The sequence below is a fragment of the Diaphorina citri genome, unplaced genomic scaffold (assembly GCF_000475195.1).
Source record: "Diaphorina citri unplaced genomic scaffold, Diaci psyllid genome assembly version 1.1 scaffold1323, whole genome shotgun sequence".
NCBI lineage: Eukaryota > Metazoa > Arthropoda > Insecta > Hemiptera > Psyllidae > Diaphorina > Diaphorina citri.
Genome location: NW_007378751.1, coordinates 60,474 through 74,199, shown reverse-complemented (window position 1 = coordinate 74,199; position 13,726 = coordinate 60,474). Strand labels below are relative to the sequence as shown.

Genomic DNA, 13,726 nt, shown 5'->3' with positions numbered 1-13,726 from the left:
GCGATGCCGCGTGAAAATTCAAACCGCCCGCCAGCCTAGTTAGCTTGGTTTGTGGAGCGACTGCAACACAAGACTACGCCGAGGCAAGGAAGCTGTGAGACTGGCGAGCTTGGAGCTTTAAGCCCGCCGCACATTGGCAGCGTAGACGCTAGACGCGAAACTTTCAGTAGCGGCCGGCCCGAGTCGCGCGATGCCGCCTGAAAATTCAAAAATATGAAGCCACCAGGCATAATTCGGCCCGAAGGACCAATTCCTGATTAATCCGGCCCGAAGGACCAATTCCTGATTAATCCGGCCCGAAGGACCAATTCCTGATTAATCCGACCCCGAAGAACCAATTCCAATTTAATACGGCCCGAAGAACCAATTCATACCTGCCTAGTTAGCTTTAGCTTGGTTGGTAGCGGCCCGAAGCATCGATGTGGTACGAAAATCAATATAATTTTAGTAATCCGGCCCGAAGGACCAATTCCTGATTAATCCGACCCCGAAGAACCAATTCCAATTTAATACGGCCCGAAGAACCAATTCATACCAGTCTAGTTAGCTTTAGCTTGGTTGGTAGCGGCCCGAAGCATCGATGTCGTACGAAAATCAATATAATTTTACATCGTCAGTCTTGTAAGCGCTAGGCCATGGGTTCGATTCCCGCCCGAGGCGGATTTTATCCCGAACGGATAATGGACGTTCTCGGAACGACTGGGTTTCTCTTATCCCGTGGTTCCTTCTGTCTTCGATTTCTTGACGATAAGATCTTAGCAGTTGCAATTAGTTTCCTCTGTCAAACCTCCTGAAAAAAAAAATCAATCCAGACGGGAGGCGGCACATGTTTTTTTTTTTTTTTAACTACCGAGAGAGAAGGAAGACAGGAGGGGAGAAGGAAAGACTTTCTGGAACGAACCTTGCGTTTAAATTGCACATGAATTTTTTTTTCTTCTTCTTTTTCTTTTTGTGACATAGGCCCTTCCTTCTTCCGGGCACCCAAATGGTCCCTCAGTTGGTCCCCAAACCGACTGGCCGCCTAAAAGTTTAATCTCGGATTTGTCACAATTTTAATCTCGGATTTGTCACAATTTTAATCTCGGATTTGTCACAATTTTAATCTCGGATTTGTCACAATTTAAATCTCGGATTTGTCACAGTTTTAATCTCGGACTGGAAATTGTGACATAGGCCTTTCTTCCGGGAATGGTGTCCGAGCCCACTGGCTGTCACCGGTCGCTTATCTCGGATTGAAAAATGTGACATTGGCCCTTCCTTCGGCCATCCACCCAAATGGAGGTGAGTTCAGCTGGCCCGACCATATTTGGTCCCCCAGCTCCAAAAGTGGACTTAAGAAAATGGACATTTTTAGGGAAAACACGAAAAACTCATATCTTTTGAAACAAGCACCGGATTTTAATGGTTTTGGTCTTGAAAAAAAAGAGGGTAAAATCTAAGGGAATCTGTTGATATGTATGGTATTTCTAGCAAAGTTGACATTTATTAGTTACATTAAGGTCAAAATTCCGATATGTCCAGTTTTGGCACCGGGACCGTTTGGCAAATGTTCCCGTTTCGGAACTGGGCTCACTCATTCGGTCCCCCAGTTCCCCGAAACCGACCGTCCGCCACTGATCAAATCTCACTGACCTCTCCACTATTTGGCCACCGACCAGCAAAACCACTAGTCCCGCACTGACCCCGAAGCCCCGCACTGTGTCTCGACAATCCCATCAGTGTCCCAAACCCCGCGCAACAGTTCGTTTCGGCGAAAATAAATTGCTGAATTTATTATTATTTTTTTTTCTCAGGTGAATAAAACAAAAGTTTTCATTATTAATTATATAAAAAAATAAATCATACCTATAAAAATAAAAATACTTTTACCAAGGTTTCGATTAGGAGGTTTTTAAATTGGTGAGCTTTCGATGTCAATCTTCTTGCCTGCCCGTTTGGTCAAAGTTGCGCAGAATTCCAGTTTTATAAAAATAGCTATTACGAACGCGGTAAAGCTTTTCTTGTGGCGGGTTTCACCAATGGGAAATAATTTTAATTGCCTGTTGCCTGGGGCCTGTCGCACGTAGTCGCTTGACTTCTAGTAGCACGAGGCCTGAAAATTTAAACCTCCTATGAAAATGAGGAGCTGGGTGCAAAAAGGGCAAAAAATGAAAATCATCAAACTGAGATATTTAACTTTAAAGTTTTCAATTTTTCATCTAAATCCTTGAAAAGTTATGAAAATGAGGAGCTGGGTGCAAAAAGGGCAAAAAATGAAAATCATCAAACTGAGATATTTAACTTTAAAGTTTTCAATTTTTCATTTAAATCCTTGAAAAGTACCTATGTTTACAAAAAACGCTGTAACTCATCGAAAAAAAAGTTATCACTGCAGTTCAAACGCTGGAAGATAGAGCGCACCACGTTCTACTCAAAAAACCGTTTTACGCAAAAAGGGCAAAAAAATCCATATTTCCCTTTTTGCACCCAGCTCCTCAAATGATGCAGACCTCTCACACTCTTTCACAAAGGTTTTGGATTGTCATGTGGCATCTCCCATTATGTGTGAACTGTGAAACCAGACATAATCCCCGTCACAGTAGGTATCACCAGGAAGCTATGAGTTCTTTACCTATTTATAGGGTGGGGTTCAAGTTCTGAGTTCCTTATTTATAAGGTTCCCCGTCACAGTATCACCAGGAAGCTATGAGTTCTTTACCTATTTATAGGGTGGGGTTCAAGTTCTGAGTTCCTTATTTATAAGGTATAAGGTAGGAGAGAGAGAGAGAGGGTTTAGCAGATCTAATGGCCATGTTGCCGATTTTGTAATAATATTATTTTCTGTAGAACTGCATACCTACGTCATTTACCTACCTACATAGAATTAGGTCATAACACTTTACAAGTCCTAAGTGTGTAAAAATGACGTCACTCTCAGCCATTTTAATACTCGTGCAATGTTTTCAAAGGTTTTTCTTCCGTAGAATGACGTCATAACTTTTGCGGAATTCAAATTGTGAGCCTTTGTCTGGAATGCATGAACTTGCATTTCCTTGATTGATATTTACAACTTATAATAGTTATCATCTTATCACCTGTTATTTGGCCATGTTGCCGATTTCTTAATGATATTATTTTCTGTAGAACTACATACCTACGTCATTTACCTACTTACATAGAATTAGGTCATAACACTTTACAAGTGCTAAGTGTGTAAAAACGTCAAAATTACGTCACTGACAATCATTATAATGCGCGCAATGTTTTCAAAAGGTTTTCTTCCGTCGAATGACGTCACAACTTCATAAAGTCAGGTCATATTGCGAAGCGTGTAATGTAAAATGACGTCACTGACAATTATTATAATGCGCGCGCAATGTTTTCAAAAGGTTTTTCTTCCTTGTAATGTTGTCATGAGTCACGACTTTTGCGGAATCAGAAGAACAAATCTTTTCTTGTAATGCATGAACTTGCATTTCCTTGATTGATATTTACAACTTATAATAGTTATTATCTTATCACTTCATAAAGTCAGGTCATATTGCGAAGCGTGTAATGTAAAATGACGTCACTGACAATTATTATAATGCGCGCGCAATGTTTTCAAAAAGTTTTTCTTCCTTGTAATGTTGTCATGAGTCATGACTTTTGCGGTCTTTTTGTAATGTATGAACTTGCATTTCTTTGATTGATATTTACAATAACTATTATATTATCTTATCACCTTTTATTAGTGTAAATAGCAGGGCTGCGTTTAGAGGGGCCCAGTGGACCCGTTCTACCCTGCTTAAAGAACCCCCCATATAAGCCACTCTACGGATGTAAGGCCCCGCTCCCTCGCTAAAACCCTGAATACGGGCAAGTATTGTGTCTCTTCTCGCCCATCTGATGAGAGGCATACTACGGGATGGGCATGCTACGACAGAGGCCACAAGCGTCTAATGTAGCCGTTGTTCCATTGCTACGAAATAAAAACGGCGGTGGAACACTCATCTTAAAAAAAAAAAAAAAATGATTGTCCTTGGGGGGAAAAGTGAAAATTGATAATGTAGTAGGAAGTAGTCTATCCCCAACATTACTTTAACCGTACTGCTTATGTCACTTTTTGTATATTTAGCAATTGGGACATCTAGGTCTTTGATTTTAAGGTGTGTCCACACGAATTCGACGGCCGTTGATCGATCTGAATTTATCACATCGATCCACGGTTGACTATGTTTGGACACACCTCTACAGTCTGGGAGTCTGGCTCTTCTAACATTAGTGGAGATGTCAAAACTACACCAAATTCAATCTCTAAGTACGAGATCATAATAATAAATATGATTTCATTGATTTCGATTAGTTAGATGTTAGAACTTTGCGAGCAAAATGTGATATAAGCAAGTAGGCAAGTAGCAAGTAGTCAAAAGCAAAATGTGATCAGTTTTAACAAAGTCTTTATACAGTATTTTGAGAAGCTTCTTAACTAATATTGGTGGTATGGTTGTCAATGTGATTGGGAGAATGTGAATTCATTATTTAAAAAAATGCCATTTTTTGTGTTATTATATCACAACTTTGGTGCCCACTCCCAGCATTGTAGAATTTTCCAAATATCTCAATAATCCCACAGATCCAATATATTCACCTACCATGCTGGCACCGGTCGCTATGCACATTTATATTGCATAGCTACTCATTTTCCTCACGAGGCTGAGTGGGCCCCGCAACAGCCAGTCACGGAACCAATCATTTGCTTGATATAAATTTCTTGACCCCGCCGGGAATCGAACCCGGGTCTCCCGCGTGCAAGGCGAGAGCAGTGGTCGGGCCAGATTTCAAAAGGAAAACATGCGTAATTTTCTCAAGCAGTTAGGCGTAATTAGCAGCTAGGCGTAAAAGATCACGTTGACGATGTCGTAATGTTTACAAATTCACGCTGTTCAAGCATTTAACTGTCGAAGTTTCTATTAATTAATTATACAAAATATAAAAATAATTATATGCATGTATAGGGCAGATGTTCCCAATCTGTGGTACGCGTACCACTTGTGGCACGCGGAAGCATTCCTGGGGGGTACGCGAAGAGATTTGAAAATCTTTGTTATTAAAATAGTCATTAGGATTTATTAAAAATTCAAACCCAAGTTGGGAGAGAAAAAATTTACAATCAGTGCACCAAAAAATTGTGACATCGTACTACGATTAACACAAAAATTTCGCCTGCGGCGCTATAATTTCTTTATTTAGCCCCAAAACCACACAAATTTGATGTTTGGTGCTGCGCCCAAAGAACCTTGAGGTGTTAGGTGGTACGCAGCACTCAAAAGTTTGGGAACGCCTGATCCAGCACATGGAATTTGCATAATAAATGGTATACGCATCGGTAAAAGCTCGTGCCTGTCACGGATGAATGTGTACGTAGTAGCCTACTGCTGGAGTAAAGGGACTTTTCAGTCCTATGCGAGCAGTATAAATAAGCACTATTATTATTATTATTATTATTTATATAAATAAATAAGTGAATCCAAAGCTCATTCATATTATGTAGGTATGTATGGCAGGTAGGTATTTATTTCTCTTAATCTCTACGAAGACGGGTACAGGAAAGTTTTATCAGTCTGTTATTGCTATGACTTTCCATTACCTCTATGTTGTCTAGGAGAGGGATCTCTGTAATCTGGATTATGATGAGAACGTAGGTCAGTATACCTAACAAAGACCTCAGTGAAATAAATGTACAACTCAACCAGAAAAACACCAAAGACTCGATTGAGTTGAAAATTTGTTGAGGAAATTATTAAGGAGCGCGGTAGCGCTCCGCCCCGCCAAGTCAAGAAAGTTTGACCGCGCTACTAGAGATACTCGTATTATACGCGACAGGGTACTACATATTATGATGAACATCATTTTCGCCAAAATTTAATCGAAATCGGATTTCGGGAAATGGAGATACATTATCTTAAGTAATACTTACGCAGGTATTGTTTGTTATGTTTATAGGTATGTATGCTTCAAGAATGCTTTTTCGTTAAGGGATTTATCTTTTTGACAGGTCCCCAAACCGCAAACCCCCAATTTCGATTCCTTTCTATTCATTAATTCCTACTATTTCGTTACTGTTTTCACCAAACTCTCCCACATAGGAACATAGGGTAATGCAAAGTCGTTTGACGTTCACATCAGAGATGTTGTTTATTAACAAGTCAGTATCCGATCTCTGTTGGCTGATCTCATGGAGAATCAGTTCAGTAGTTTCTCTCCACGGGAACTGGCGTAGTGTCTGTCGATCGTTTTTTAGTTTGTTGTTTTGGTTTAGAGCTCTTCCTACACATTGGTCGGTTTTCGCGCGGGTTTTTTGAGCTGCCTAGTGTGGCTTTGTTTACAAATTGAGTGACCGTGGTATTTTATTTGTGTTTTTATCTATTTGGAGTATGACTTTTAAAGTAGTCATCATGTAAACGGAGATTTCTGGACACGTGTGTGATTTATTTGGATTGGAGTTATAGGAGATCCTGTGGTTGACAACTTTCAGAGCAGAGTGAGGTGGTTAGGAACTTTTGGTGCAGTTTGATAGCATCTTTGGGAAACGCGGATTCTTTCAAGTTTGTGTTGAAGGTTAGTATTAACTAGAGCTGTTGTTCAATTCCTTTACTTTTGTTATATGCTAATGGTAATGATTCGGAATAGTATTTCATAATCGATTTATGTACGTATTCACCAGCAGAACGGGCAAATGTTTTGTTGTTAAGATACACGTTCTTAAGGTGTGTCCAAACATAACCGGCAGTCGATCGACATCGATAATCTATGTAACCAAGGCAGTGTGGACGGTTCAGTCGACATCGATTGATGTCGATCTGGTCGACCATACATGGTCAGATGTGATCCCCGCTTCAAAACTTCAACTTTCTATCCAAGTTTAGAGCTTCAAGGGTTTCCTTTTCCTCAGCTCATCCATTTCAGTGCCGGTTTCTGGAGGGGCCGCTGTCTACCTCTCCTTCTAGTTTACGCCACTGTGGGGGGCCTAATTTTATTGTCATCTATTGATTCAGGAGCCACGAGCAGGAAGTGAAATGTTAGCATAATTATATTGAAATCGAGATGTCCTCTGTTATAGTCTGCGCCGCACTATTAAACAATCTGTCTGATCCACACTCCATACTCCATAGAGTCTCTTTTGGTCTACACTATTAAAGTAAGTTTGTCTTTTTATGGCTTTCACCAATAATTAAATCGGAGATTTCACTAATGGGAGATTTTTATTATCCAAAAGGAGTCATCAAATACATGGATAGATACCTAGTGGTAAAATTTAGACCACTAAAAATTAAATTTATAAGACTGAAGAACACAATATTGGACATGCCTACCGTACATGTTTTTAGACGCAGATTGACAACATCTAGAATTCTAGAAACTTTTAGATAGGAATATAAATAATACATAGTATGATCTACACTTTTTATAGGACTTAAGTATGATCTATGCAAATCTATAGAGATTCTACATATAAAAACACTCTAAATCCTATAATCTAATTTATAAAAATGAATATTTGTTTGTGTGTGTGTTTGTTCGAACTTTATGCCTGGCCAAACCGCTCATCCGATTGCTATGAAACTTTGTCAACTTATTGCTTGCACTCCCGTGAAGGTTATAGGCTATTTTCCGGTTCGTTTTTGTTAAGCTACGCCGAGCAAGGCCACTAAATGGATGAGTGACATGAATGGCCATGCCTCAAGGATTTCGGCTAGTCTATAATAAAAAGACACTCTCATCGAACTTAGGTATGACAGGTAGTCTGGTACGATTATTCCAAGATTTCTAAGTAAACATTAAACATCTTGGTACCTAATACATACCTATCTACATAAATAGTATATGAACATACCCTCAATCCATCTACCTATATATGTAATAAAACTGGATATTATGCAGGTGGAGATTAATCGGAAATAATAAATGCTGACGATCTTTTATCGATTTGTAATTCCTACAAAGTATGACAGGTTTACCTTGAATGTTGACATCTGATTGTGACGTAAGCTATTTACTATTAGATAATTACCAGTAATGCGATACTAGACGTATTTATTAGTTATGTATATGTACTGGAGATTTTAGATATAACCACGTGGTTTCCGATTTGTTTGTTTACATTATACAAGTAGTCACTTACCTTATTTGAGTAGAGTACCTACGTTATGAGGTATTTTTTTACGTTAGCTCCCGGTCTAAATGAGCTTGAGTCAATGAGCAAGTCATTCCAATGGAGGAGTTGCAATTGGGAAAATATTATTAATAAAAGGTCGATTCCTACGTAAAAAGTAGTGAAAAATCCAAATTAGGTCAAAACTCCGAAAAAGTAACTTTAAAAGGTCGAAAATTCAATTTTTAATTGCTGTTCTAATGAAAAAGTTCAAATAGTTGTGACGTCAGATTCCACGTCAAAATGCGCAGAAACGCTTGCGCACAAACAAACGAAGCGGGAGTCTTGAATTATGACGTCATCACCTACGGGAGCGTATGCCGTGACGTAAAAGTTCACGATTTACCGGTATTTTTTTAATCGATTTATCTCGGTATCTAGAAGTCATAGAAGAAAAAGAAAAATTGAGTTCTTCCTTATTTTTCCTGCTCTATGACTTTGAAACATCACCCAAGTAAGCGCAACTGATCTATTGATCGTTTTTCCGTTTGATATTTATAATGTATTACCTAGATTGATTTCAACATTGTTCAATTTTAATGTTAACTCATTATACCTGAGCCTAAATTAAACATTTAAACTTCATATTAATATTAGCACCTGTAGGTAGGTACAGTTCGTAGAGAGAAATCCTGTGATTTCATAGTTCATGAGCAGGCACCAAAATAAGCAGCTTTAACTATAATGGTTTATTTAAAAAGAAGAAGAAAAATAAAAAATAAATTTTATCTACATAATTTTGTAATACTATGGGTTACCAAGGTAAGTGCTGCGGAACATATTTGTATTCCACCTAGTCAAAATTTGACAGCGTTCACCTAATATTGTATTCCTCTCTCTCTCTCTCTCTCTCTCTCTCTCTCTCTCTCTCTCTCTCTCTCTCTCTCTCTCTCTCTCTCTCTCTCTCATGGGAATTATATTGTTTTATTGAAAATTATTGATGTTTGAAGAACCAATCTCAGTATCTCAGTGGTGTAGATATGTGGTTAGCACAGTGGACATCAACAACAACATCACCAACAACAACAACAACAACAACAACAACAACAACAACAACAACAACAACAACAACAACAACAACAACAATAACAAAAGAGTAACAATAACAAAAGAATAACAACAACAACAACAACAACAACAACAACAACAAGAACAACAACAACAACACCAACAACAACAACAAAAGAATAACAACAACAGCAACAACAACAACAAGAACGATAATAATAAAACAAACTTATTCGATATAAATATTATTGTACATCAACAACAACAACAACAACAACAACAACAACAACAACAACAACAACAACAACAACAACAACAACAACAACAACAGGATAAGGAGAGTGTATAAAGTGTTTTTCTGGGGCACCCTGTAGAACTTAATTGAAATCATCGATAATAATTGGACTGAATAGTCTCTGTAAGTTTTATGTACATACATATGTATATTCTACATGGATACGCAGTTCATCGATAGATAATAAGTTGAAGGTCGAAATATTCAAATTATTTTTTGATAGGACGTAAGGCGATTATTATTTAGTAGGTTTCTTTTTTTATAAATTCTCTTGCGGATATGCATTAATCATGGCTACATAATCAAATACAATCAAGTACATAACAACATTACTTAATATTTATGTCTTGATTTCGGTAGCTTGTCGCCGAATGAAGGGTAAAACCCGCGTCATTAGAAACATGAATGAAGTGTAAAACCCGCGTCATTAGAAACATAAATGAAGGGTAAAACCCGCGTCATTAGAAACATGAATGAAGGGTAAAACCCGCGTCATTAGAAACATGAATGAAGGGTAAAACCCCCGTCATTAGAAACATGAATGAAGGGTAAAACCCCGCCAAAATTTAATCGAAATCGGATTTCGGGAAATGGAGATACATTATCTTAAGTAATACTTACGCAGGTATTGTTTGTTATGTTTATAGGTATGTATGCTTCAAGAATGCTGAAGGGTAAAACCCGCGTCATTAGAAACATGAATGAAGGGTAAAACCCGCGTCATTAGAAACATGAATGAAGGGTAAAACCCGCGTCCTTAGAAACATGAATGAAGGGTAAAACCCGCGTCATTAGAAACATGAATGAAGGGTAAAACCCGCGTCATTAGAAACATTAGCAACTGTACATACAATGACTTTATCAAACCCCTGGAAAAGATAGCCAAGCCTACATAGTGTAAAAAATACCTAAATATACGTTAGTGCCGTACATGTGGGTACTTACTTATATAGGTCTGATAAATCAAATCTACAAGTGATATCACGTCTGGCCGGAATTCATTCACAAACGGTCTGACTATAATTTTATTGTCCTCACCACGAGGTTAAGTGCATCCGGATGTTGGGAACATGCAGCCAAAAATGTGATCCGGATTCCGGAGTCAGAGGAGAGGGGATCCTATTGTACTCTCAAATGTTTAATTAGTCTGGAAGTTCTAAAGCGTTTGGCCTGACGAAAGTCCTATAACAGACTATGGGTGATATGTACTTAACTAAGAACTTTTTGGGGATTACAGCGTTAGGTAACATCTAAATAGGATTATAGGAGAATCTGCAAGACTTGTATTACCGAACGTTAATGAATAATTGATAAACAGTACGAACGACGAAGAAAAGTGTTCGCAATTAGGTGGTCGAAGGGTCAAATAATATTTGCAACCAGCTAGTCCAAGGTTGAAGGAAAAAGGGATCTGTCCGCAATTAGGTATCAGCCCAGAATTTGTTAGTGCTTTTTTCTACCTGCCTGGGACTGATATATTATGACTTCAATTACACTTGACGTCCTGTATCATGATCGCAGCTTCCAATATTACCTAGAAGATAGCCGCCCCTGGTACTCAAGTTTTTCAAAACCTTTGTCTCTCCCACCCATAATTCCGACCCTGATGTCATGTGTGTAAGGCTTAGATGAGTGTGAGAGTGTACGGGAGTACTTGATATCGCCAAAGTCCCCCTCCCCTATCCCCCCTCCTGAATACCTACTCCTCCATTTCCTGCTGAACGGGACGCCGGGACACCCCCTGAAATTCGGGACTGTCCCGGCCAATTCGGGACGTTTGGCAAGCCTAATAATACCTACATGGTATTGGTCTTATGGTTTACTATTACTACCTAATAGGCTTTGTTATTTCTTAAGCGCTTGTGTCTAGTTATGTTTTAAACATTGTGGTCAAACAATAAACAATGTTGGAGGTATTGTACGGTAACAAGCTTGTAGGTTATACATACATAGGTACTATACTAATTGTTTACTATATCCATGTTGGGTATATTATATTATGTAGGTACTATGTACATTATGTATAGAGACAGCCAGTATGTAAAATACGAGTAATATGTAAATACTGCGGTATGTTTGGCTGACTAAGTAGCACTCGACGTAGCTTAACATATGTGACCATAGAACACAGGGCTGAACCCATGACCTCCTCTCCCGTTGAATTTACACCACCCTGTTATTTTTTCTTGTTACCTACATATTTACATGCCTTGGAATTTAAAACTAAAGTTTTCAGAAAATGAAACAATTTACGGAAAATTTAATTAGAAGAACATTTTGCATGAAGGTATAGGTACGCAACGCACGTACATAAATAATAATTATGCCACAGTAGAAGTCCAAGGACTATACTGTAGTAGAATTTGGGCCTTTCAAATTAATTAATTATTCCATGCATTTAATATCTCATATTACAGAGCGTTCCCATTCCCACAAATGAGAATTTTTAATTAAATAAAGTACCTACACATTCTAATCAATTATTTTAATATTAATCTTTGCTTTTAATTAGGTACCTATTCATTCATTTTAACAGTGATGTCCCAAACGTTTTTTTTTTTTTTTTTTTTTTTTTTTCCCCTTTTTCCTTTTTTTTTTTTTTTAAAATGATTTCCCAAAAGTTTTTTTTTTTTTTTTTTTTTTTTTTTTTTAAACTTTTTTCTTCTTTTAATTTGAAAATGAGTAATAGCCTCGAGTGATTATAAATTGCATTCTCACTTCTCAGCATGAGGGCACTCGGCACTCCCTTCTGCTGCCAAGTTCCTACATAATTCAGTTCAGTTCCAGTCCGAATACATAGTTCAGTTCAGTTCCAGTCCCATCCCGTCCTTAGGGAACCAATAGATCCTGGACTACTGTCAGATTATCCTGATGGTTCTGACACGATGGTGAAGTGGTCAACACGACCGCCGGTCAGGAGGGCATGGGTTTCATCCCGTCAGAGCCATGGAATTTCATCAACATCTAGTTTGAGAATTTGACCACAATAACGGGGAAAAAGTGTATAGTGTTGACAAGTTTCATGCATAGATCAGGTGGAGAGAAGTGACGACTTCAAACCGCATAGAACTGAGAACAAAATGGTCTGTGCGCTATGTTCTCCGCTCAACTCTGTTTTGTGCCTAAACGTAGAAACACACTTCCCTCACGTCACGTGAGGTCAGTGTAGCTAGCTAGCATAAGCGAAATCACTTACTATATTATGGGAGAAATTTGAACCACATCTTTCTGACTCCCCATGAGTTCACGTGACGTGAGTGTATTTCTACCTTTAGAAGGATTATCCGATTTTGCACTAACTTCTAAAGGACTACTGTCAGTTTATCCAGAGTCCTGACGCGATGGTGTAGTGGTCAAAACGATCGCTGGTCAGGAGGGCTCGGGTTCAATCCCGGCTCAGGTATGGAATTTCATCAACACCTCGTATGAACTATGAACTTTGAGAATTTGACCACAAAAATATTATGAAGAACTCTTTTGGATACTTATAAAGCTCACGTCATGTGAGGTCAGTGTAGCTATCATCAACGAAATCACATACTATATTAGGGGAGAACTTAGAACTACATGTTTCTGACTCCCCATGAGGTCACGTGACGTGAGTGTATTTCTACCTTTAGAAGGATTATCCGATTTTGCACTAACTTCTCCAGACCAAATCATTGTGAAGTTGTTTGAAGATACGGAGGACCAAAGTTCTCATGAAGATACTCAGGATTAAGAACCAAGTTCTTCATTGAAATCTCGAATGATATTAATAGTCTTGGCGACCTTGGAAATCTGCAGTGTGAATGTGTTTCCAGACTATGGCGAGTACTTTAGCAAACAATCAAGTAGATATAATTACAGATACATACGTAGCTACATAGGTACCTACGTACATAGGTATAAATACTGGTAGGTAGATAGGTACATACGTACATAATTATATAGGTGTACATAAACAGATATACACGTGATGTCAAAATGTAGTATAAACAATCCAGATCCAGATAGTTCATGTCATTGAATCCATTGAATAATACGAGGAGAATGTATTAACAATGACCCTACTTGTAATGTACCATGGTTACTGCTTTAGAAGCTATAGGTAGTACAACAACTTCTGTAGTATACCTATACCTACCTATAAAAGTAGTACCCATAACAAATAACCTCCAATGAAGGCATAATTGTTCAATATCCAAGCAGATTTTCATTTTCTTTAACAGTTTTTGTCGACCGATCATGAGGATTGAAAATTTGCAAAC

At 38.3% G+C, this 13,726-nt stretch overlaps 1 protein-coding gene across 1 annotated transcript in view; it reads left to right on the top strand.

Moving 5' to 3' along the window:
• The first annotated feature begins 6,182 nt into the window (after positions 1 to 6,182).
• The window catches only part of LOC103515335 (excitatory amino acid transporter), a 31,841-nt gene continuing 24,297 nt past the window's right edge, over positions 6,183 to 13,726 (top strand). Inside the window, exon 1 of the mRNA XM_008480277.3 lies at positions 6,183 to 6,579. The gene's annotated coding sequence lies outside the window, so the exon portion shown is untranslated. The remainder of the gene's footprint in view (positions 6,580 to 13,726) is intronic.